Raw genomic sequence first — 8,510 nt, 5'->3', positions numbered from 1 at the left:
GAAAGAAGCTGATACTCTGGTTCTGGCTGGGAGTTAGGGATCTTGATAATCCTGCCATATGATCTTGAACATCTCTTGGCTTCTTTCTCTGTTTGCTTTGCTGACTATATGATGAACTTGGAGCATCCTTCCCGTTGGAATATGTTCTGGCTATATTAATAAGCATATCGGGTTTGACTGTTTTTCTTAGATTCTGGCAAATATCACTTGTTGAATAATAAATATTGAAAAAGTTTCTGTAAGATTTTAAAGTAGATTATATTATTATCCCCATTTAATAGATAGGGAAACTAAATTTCAGAGTTGATATGTAATTTGCCCAAGCCACACAGCTAGCAAGAGAGTAAAAAATATCTTTTAACCCAAATCTCTCTGATGCTCTTAAGTCCCATGGTGCATGGCCTAAAAGCAGTTCACATTTATTATCTTGAATGTATTCTCATTTTGCTCTCACAGCCTTTGTTTCATTGCCAAGTCCTATGCCTAGAAATTGACACAACTTAACTCCAAGGATTACCTTGGAGATCAGCATCATGAAATTACTGTTCTTCCCAGAACTGTTTCCTTGCTATTATTGTAAGCCTTTATGGCAATGCCTTCTTTTACATTCTGGGACTCAATGCCTATGCAAATGACAATTTAGACAACCTTGGGATCAATGTCCTTGACCCCAAACTACAGTCATCTCTCTTTACACTCCAATTTTTCATTCCTTGGGCTTATGTTCTTTTCCATATATAAAATATCCTCTTTCTGATCAAAAGTTTCATCCTTTATCCTCACTCCCTCCTTTCCTGACCCTTACACTCTGATCACTGTGATCTCTGGGAGAACTATTCCCTCTTCTCCAAGAAAGTCACTTCCCTGCCCCTCAGCCTCATCCCAAGATTTCATGGTGCCCCACCTCAACCTCTGTCTTTTCGGCCTTTGACTCTACTACCCATGTCCATCTAAACCTCAACAATGGATCACTTACAACCATTTATATCTTCTGATTCTACATATGGGTTGTGATGCAGCTGCCAAAACCCAAGCAGCCATGAAGATTGATGCCGCCATAAATGTATAGAATCCAATCACAGCTGCTCTCTCCATCTACAGTGCTCAGCAGTTCCTCATCGTCCCCTCCATCATCTCCCCCAGCCATTATTCCAAACTGTCATCATTCTTCACAAGTTTCTAAATCTCACTTTTCTGTTGTAGAATATGACACTTCTCAGACTTCCAACTTTACCCTCTCATCCTCAGCACAGGGAATTCCCTTCCACCACACATAAGAAAATATAAAGAAAGGAAAGGAAGAAAGAAAGATCAAAGAAAGAAACTCCATCTAGTTCCTACCACCAAATCTATGTCACCTGCACTCCTTTTACTCCTGCTGTCATATTATACATGATCTGTACTATAATGTGATCTACAAGGTCAAACCCTTATATAGAGTCTATATTATACATAGATAATGTGTATGACTAAGTGTATCTGCTTCTCACTTTATCATGTTTTATTCTATCAGCAGTTCCATTTCTCTCTCTAATAGCAGTGCAAGTTCTTCACTATAATTGATTATTCCCATCAGCCTTTAAACATGCTCAAATATTCCCGAACTCTAACTCCCCTTAACATGACTGTAATTACAAGGAATTACATCCTATGCCCAGAAAAGAGCCTGGTACTAACTGTAGTAAAAAATTGTGTTTGTCTTTCAGTGGGAGTATTGGTGATACATTAGATTCTATTTATCAATATTTTAACATTTTTATAATTAACATATAATACTTTTATAAAGTATTGTTTTGCATTGGTTTTTACACTCAGCCCATCCAGTTGAAAGGGTGCCAAGATGCTGAGAACTTGAAGGTTTATGCTGTTTTGCCAGCTTAGCACTCCCTCTGCTGGCAAAATGTCGGTACAAGTCAAAAATACGGTTTGACAGTTTGGTGAAGGTTAAAACACACCATTGCATATTTATCAATCAATTTGCAGTTTATAAAATTATAAAATAATAAATTAAAAATAGTAATTACTAATAATTACACTCATTACTTGTTGATAATATTTTGGATGCACTGGGTTAATAAAATACCTTATGAAAATTAATTTTACCTCTTCATTTACCACTTTTATAATATGGTTACTAAAATACTTAAAATTAATATCTGACTTGCATTGTATTTCCACTTTACAACATGCCATAGATGCTAAATTCTAAAGTTAGAGTATTATGCATAAATGTCAAAGTAGATGCTAAAAATGGTTGGGTAACTCCTAAAATCCTCAAGTATGTTAAGGACATAAAAAGACTGGGAAAGTAAAGATTCATTTTTAAATTGCATTGAGACAGTTGTTGATGTGTTAAGTACCAAGAACAGCCCCCTCCCTCGCTCAGACAGGGGAGAGGGTAGAAAGTGCCCATGCCCCACTCCAGCCTATGAGCGGCATTAGTGGTGCCCTGAGAGAGCTTGCCAAGAGGTGGCCACCAGCCTGTGGAAGCAGAATGAAGGGGCTGTGATTAGGGAAATAACTGCACTCCCAGACTTTGGGTAAAGAATGCCTTTCCACTGGTTTGACATGGACCAACTGTGTAACAGTCACAGTGCCTTCCTTTTTCATGAGCTCTCAGAGGGCCACCTTGCGGAGTTGAGAGGATGACAGCAGAGTGGAATGGGAGGTGGACTCCTGAACACTGGGAAGTACAAAAGACTCTGGGGATTCAATGTGAGTGACGCACAGTGATGGGGTTGAAGGGGAGAGGGGAGCAGACATGCCATGTGAAATCAGTGACCCTGTGGGTTGGCCAGCTCTCCCCGACTCCCTGCCTTAGCAAAAACTGCAAAGAAAAGTCAGAGACTTTTTCACAAATCTCTGAACCTAAGATGTGTGGCATTCATTTAAAATGTTCACTTCTATAAATATAATCCGTAAACAACTGGTGGGTTAAAAACACACCATCCAGGTGGCTTTCTCTGATCCTCTCTAATGTTCATTAATTCATTAATCAGATCTTTACTAAAACTTTTGTTGAAATAACATTCTAGGCCCAAGATGGAGCTGCTCCTGCTCAGGGTGCCACATCGGCAAACAGAAACTAAGATAACTTTTGTATGCCTATAATGGCTCCCCTTGACCAGAAGTGCAGTATATATCCGGTCAGCCAATCCCCAAACCCCAACACTGGGCTCTATACTTAGTTCCTTGTTCCTTCTCACTCCAAACAAGGTTGACTATGTGGCCCCAACCAATCATCTATTTTCTATTTTTCTCTTCCTTGTTCTTTATTCTTTATCCTATAAATGCTTCCTGGCTTCTACCCCATTTTGAAGTTCCTCAAAAAGGGACTGTCCATTTCATGAAGTGTTCTTGTTCGTATCACTTAATTGTTTTTTGTGGGTTTTTTTAATCATTTTTGAACACTGCATAGTAAGTGGGGATCCTGAGAATGTCAGGGCTGGAGAGGGTTTTAGGAGTCCTCTTGTTTCCATCTATCCATTTATTCAACATAGAAACTTCCACACTGAGCTCCAATGTGCCAGGCACTATGCCAGGCAACAAGAATAAGATGTAATCTAGCCAAGTGTGCTTTTGGTGAGAAATCACTGTCCCCTGATTTTGTTCAGATCTATGCATAGACTTAGAAAAGAGCCTGCATGCTGGAGAAAGTGAGAGTGGAGTGTTTGGAGAACAGTAGGGGGGATAACTTGCTACTTCCTAAGGCAGCTCCACCTGAATAGTTTTGACTGTGAGGAAGTTCATTTGCCACTTTGTGAAAATCATCCTGGTGAGGTGAGGTTTTCACATTTACAAAATGTTTCTCTTTTTCTCTAGTAATATTTTTAATTAAATTGTCTTTTTCTGATATGTATCGCAGCTTTCTCTTGATTAGTGTTTCTATGGAACATCTTTTGCCTTATTTTGCTTTCAACATTTCTGTATCATATATTTCAAGTATCCTATCTAATAAAGAGGGAATATGCAAATTGACCATCACTCCATCACAAAGATGGCTGCACCCACAGCTGAGGCCAAGTTCCCATAAGGAGCCTTAATTAACAAGCAATTAGCAAGGACCTGAGGCTACACCCTCCCCTGCCCCCATGGGGCTTGACAGAGGACCTCAGGCCATGTCTCCCACCTGGCAGGGCTTGACAGGGGACCTCAAGATGTGCTTCCCATTCTGGTGCTGGGCTAGGGGACCTCAGGCTGCTCCCCCCACCCCAGCGCCAGGCTGGGGGACCTCAGGCTGCACCTCCCACCAGGTGGGGCTTGATAGGGGACCTCAGGCCGTGCCCTCCATCAGGTGGGGCTTGACAGGGGGCTTCAGGCTACACCCCCTAGCCCGGCACCAGGCCGGGGGACCTCAGACTGCACCCCCCGCCTGGCAGGGCTTGACAGGGGACCACAGGCCGCGCCCCCCGCCCCAGCACTGGGCCAGGGGACCTGAGGCTGTGCCCCCATGCCTAGCTGGGCTTGACGGGGGACCTCAAGATGCACCCCCCAGTGCTGGGTCTGGGGAACTCAGGCAGCACCCCTGCCCAGCGGGGCTTGACGGGGGACCTGAGGCTGCGCCCCCCTGCCAGTGAGGCTTGACAGGGGATCTCAGGCCATGTCCCCCACCTGGCGGGGCTTGACGGAGGACCTCAAGGCACGCCCCCCACCCCGGTCTGGGCTGGGGACCTCAGGCCACGCCCCCCATCCTGGCACCGGGCCAGGGGACCTGAGGCTATGCCCCCTGCCTGGCAGGGCTTGACAAGGGTGGGACTGGCCAGGTCTGGATCTAGCCCAATGGGGAGGGGGGGCGGCTGGGTCTGGGTCTCACGCAATTTTGAGGTGCATGTGGGTGGGCGGGGACTTGACTCTGGGTCCTGTGGTGAGCCCCAGACTCTGACAGGAGGAAGGTTTTCATATAAATTTTACTAATTTTCTTTTATCTCTGACATTTGTATTATAGAGAAAGGGCAAATAGCAATATTAAATTATTTCCTCTAATTAATCCCCTTTTAATGTGCCCAAATTTCATGCACCAGGTCACTAGTTCTTTTATAAGCAGCAAATCATTGAGTTTTATCAGACTGACAATCACGTGTCTTTTAATTGGAGCATTTAGCCCACAAATGTAATATAACTACTGAAATATATTTATTTGAACTTGCCATCTAACTGCTAGTCTTCTACTAATTCCACCTTTTCTACCTTGCAGATTTATTGTATTTTATTTTTCTATTTTCCTAGTATCTAGGTAGTTTTATTTAATTCTTTTTCAATCATTTTTGTTGTTATAATGAAGATGACAGCAAGAATACTTGACATATCAAAGTCTAATAAAAGTTAGTACTTTTACTTCTTCTAAGGTATTGCAGGGACTTTTCCTTGCTATTCAGTGTGTTCTCAGACCAGCAGCATAAAAATAATCAAGGAGCTTGTTAAAAATGCAAATTTCCAGAGCCACCCCAAACCTTTTGATCAAAATCTACAATTTAAAAAAGATTCCCAGTTTGAGAAATTCGGCTTTATAGAACTTTAAGTTTATTTACTTTTTAATAAACTTATAAGATGCAGCAACAGCAGTACTCAGGGGGAAATTTATAGCTATAAATGCTCATATTAAAAATAGAGATTTCATGTCAATAAACTAACTTTACATCTTGTGAAGTTAAAAAATAAAAACACAGATACTACTCTGCAAACGGTAAAAAGGAAGTAAAAATTGGTGTGAAGATAAATTATATAGAGACTAGAAAGAAAATAGAATCAACAAAACAAAAATTGGTACTTTAAGAAGATCAACAAAACTGACATTTAGCTAGACTGACAAAAAATATAGAGAGAATAAGCAAATAACTAAAATTAGCAATAAGTGTGGGCAGTACTACCAACCTTACAGAAAAAAATAATAGTAACATTAGAGAATACTCTGAACTACACCAAAATAATTAGATGAAAATGACCAGTTCCTAGAAATAGACAAATTACCTAAACCAATTCAAGAAGAAATAGATCATCTCAACAGACCTACAACAAGTAAAGGGATTGAACCAGTAAGCAATGGACTCTCATTTAAGATTAATCTTTCCCAACTCTTCCAAAAAGCAAGAGGCGGTATTAATTGCTAACTCATTCTATAAAGCCAGCATTACTCTGACACTAAAACTAGATAAAGATATCACAAGAAATGAAATTATAAACCAATATCCCTATGAGTATAGATGTCAAAATCTTCAACAAAATACTAGCAAACAAAATCTAACAGCATGTTAAAAGGATGACTAAGTGGAACTTATCCTAGGAATGCAAGGGTGGTTCAACTTAAGAAAATCAATCAACGTGTATACCATATTAATAGAATAAAGGAAATACACACACAATTGATTATCTCAATTGACAAAAGATTTGTACTTAACAAATTCTAACACCCTTTTATGGTAAAAACACTCAGAAATCTACGAATACAAGGAAACTTCATGACAAGCTACAAGTCACATATGAAAAACCCACAGCTAACATTTTACTCAATGGTGAAGGACTGAAAGCTTTCCCACTAAGATAGGAACTAGCCAAGAATGCTCACTTTTACTGCTGTTACTCAACATTGTGCTGGAAATTCTAGCCAGAGGGCAATAAAAAAAGAAATAAAGGTATCCAAATTGGCAAGAAAGAATGAAAACCATTTCTGTGTTCCTATGCTATAAGCCTATACATTGAAAATCCCAAAGAAACCATGAGATAGCTACTAGACTTAATAGAAGTTAGCAAAATTGCAGCTTACAAGATCAACACATAAAAATCAAATTGTCTCCAGAAGTCCCACCCTAAAAGAATAGCTAAAAGAAAATAAAAAGTTTCTGAACAGAAAAGAATTGGTAAAAGAAGAAATCCTAAAATTTCAGGAAGGAAGAACTGAAAGAGTAAAAGTATGGATAGGTACAATACAAGTCCCTTCTACTGAGTTTCCTAAATGATTTGATGGCTGAATAAAAAAAAACACACACACACACCAAAAAACAAAAACAAAAACAACAACACACACCAAACAAACAAACAAGCAAAGCATAACACTGTTGAGGCAATTCAAAATGTATGTACAGGAAATACTGAAGACAATTTTAAATGGAGAGAGGTACATAAAGGGAGGTAAGGTTTCCACACTTGAACTGGTAAAATGACACTTGTAGGCAGTATAAGTTTCGTGTATTCAATGTAATACCTACAGCAACTACTAAAAATGGAATAGAAAAAGATGCACTCAAAAATTACAATAAATAAATCAAAATTGAATTATAAAAATTGTTCAAGAAATCCTCAGAAAACTGAGAAATGAAAAGCAAAAAAAACACAAAAAATAAAATGGCCAACTTAAGTTTTTATAGAGAATTAATTATATTAACTGTAAATGGTCTAAATATACCAACAAAAGATAGATATGGTAGGTTGTATGCTTAAAATATATAACTGCAGCCCAGCCAGGGTGGCTCAGTGGTTGAGCACCAACCTATGAACTAGGAGGTCACAGTTCGATTATCAGTCAGGGCACATGCCGGGGTTGTGGGCTCAATCTCCAGTGGGGGTGTGCAGGAGGCAGCCTATCGATGATTCTCTCTTATCATTGATATTTCTCTCTCTTCCTCTCCCTGCCCCTCCCTCTCTGAAATCAATAAAAATATATTTTAAAATATATAACTGCATACTTTCTATTATAGACTCACTTCAAATGTAATGATATAGGCGCTTAAAATTAATTAGAAAAAGATATATCATGCAAACTTTAATAAAAAATAGGCAGAAGTCCCTATATCAGCACCAGATAAAGTATATATTCAAAGCAAAGAAAATTATCAGACAGAAACAGAAAAGGGCATTAGTATATAACTAGAGGCTCGGTACAGGAAATTCGTGCACTGGGCGGGGGTCCCCCAGCCTGGCCTGTGCCCTCTCACAGTGCGGGAGTCCCGTGATCGATCGCCCCAAAGAGGTAGGCCCTACCCACCCATCCGGGGCTCCTCGATGGATTGCCCCAAAGAGGTAGGCCGGAGCCAGGGGTCCCGTGGCAGGACCCCCAGGCCTCACCGCATGGAGTGGCCACCAGGCCCCACCTCCGCAGCACAAAGGGCCACAGGACCCTCAGGCTTGGCCGCGTGGAGCGGCTGCCGGGCCCCACCTCCACGCCGTGCATGCAGCGTCAAGTCCCCGCCCACCCATGCATGCACATTGCACATGCAGCCTCCTGGTGATGGATTGTGGGATTGTGACAGCATGAGGGCATCACGGCATGAGAGCGTGATGACCACCTAGGCTATTATTAGTATAGATGTTAAAATGGTCACTCCACAAGAAGACACAGTAATCTTAAATATATATGTGAAACAACAGAGATGCAAAACAAAAGAGTAATTTACAATTATAGTTGAAGACTTTTAACACCTTTCTCTTGGGGATTGATAGAACGACTATATAGGAAATCAGTCAGTATATAGAAAACCTCAACAATGTAATAAATCAACAAGATCTAATCAACATTT

Source organism: Cnephaeus nilssonii (genome assembly GCF_951640355.1).
Source record: "Cnephaeus nilssonii genome assembly, chromosome: 3".
NCBI classification, from domain to species: Eukaryota; Metazoa; Chordata; class Mammalia; order Chiroptera; family Vespertilionidae; genus Cnephaeus; species Cnephaeus nilssonii.
The sequence above is the reverse complement of the archived record's forward strand: the minus strand, read 5'-3'. Positions refer to the sequence as shown.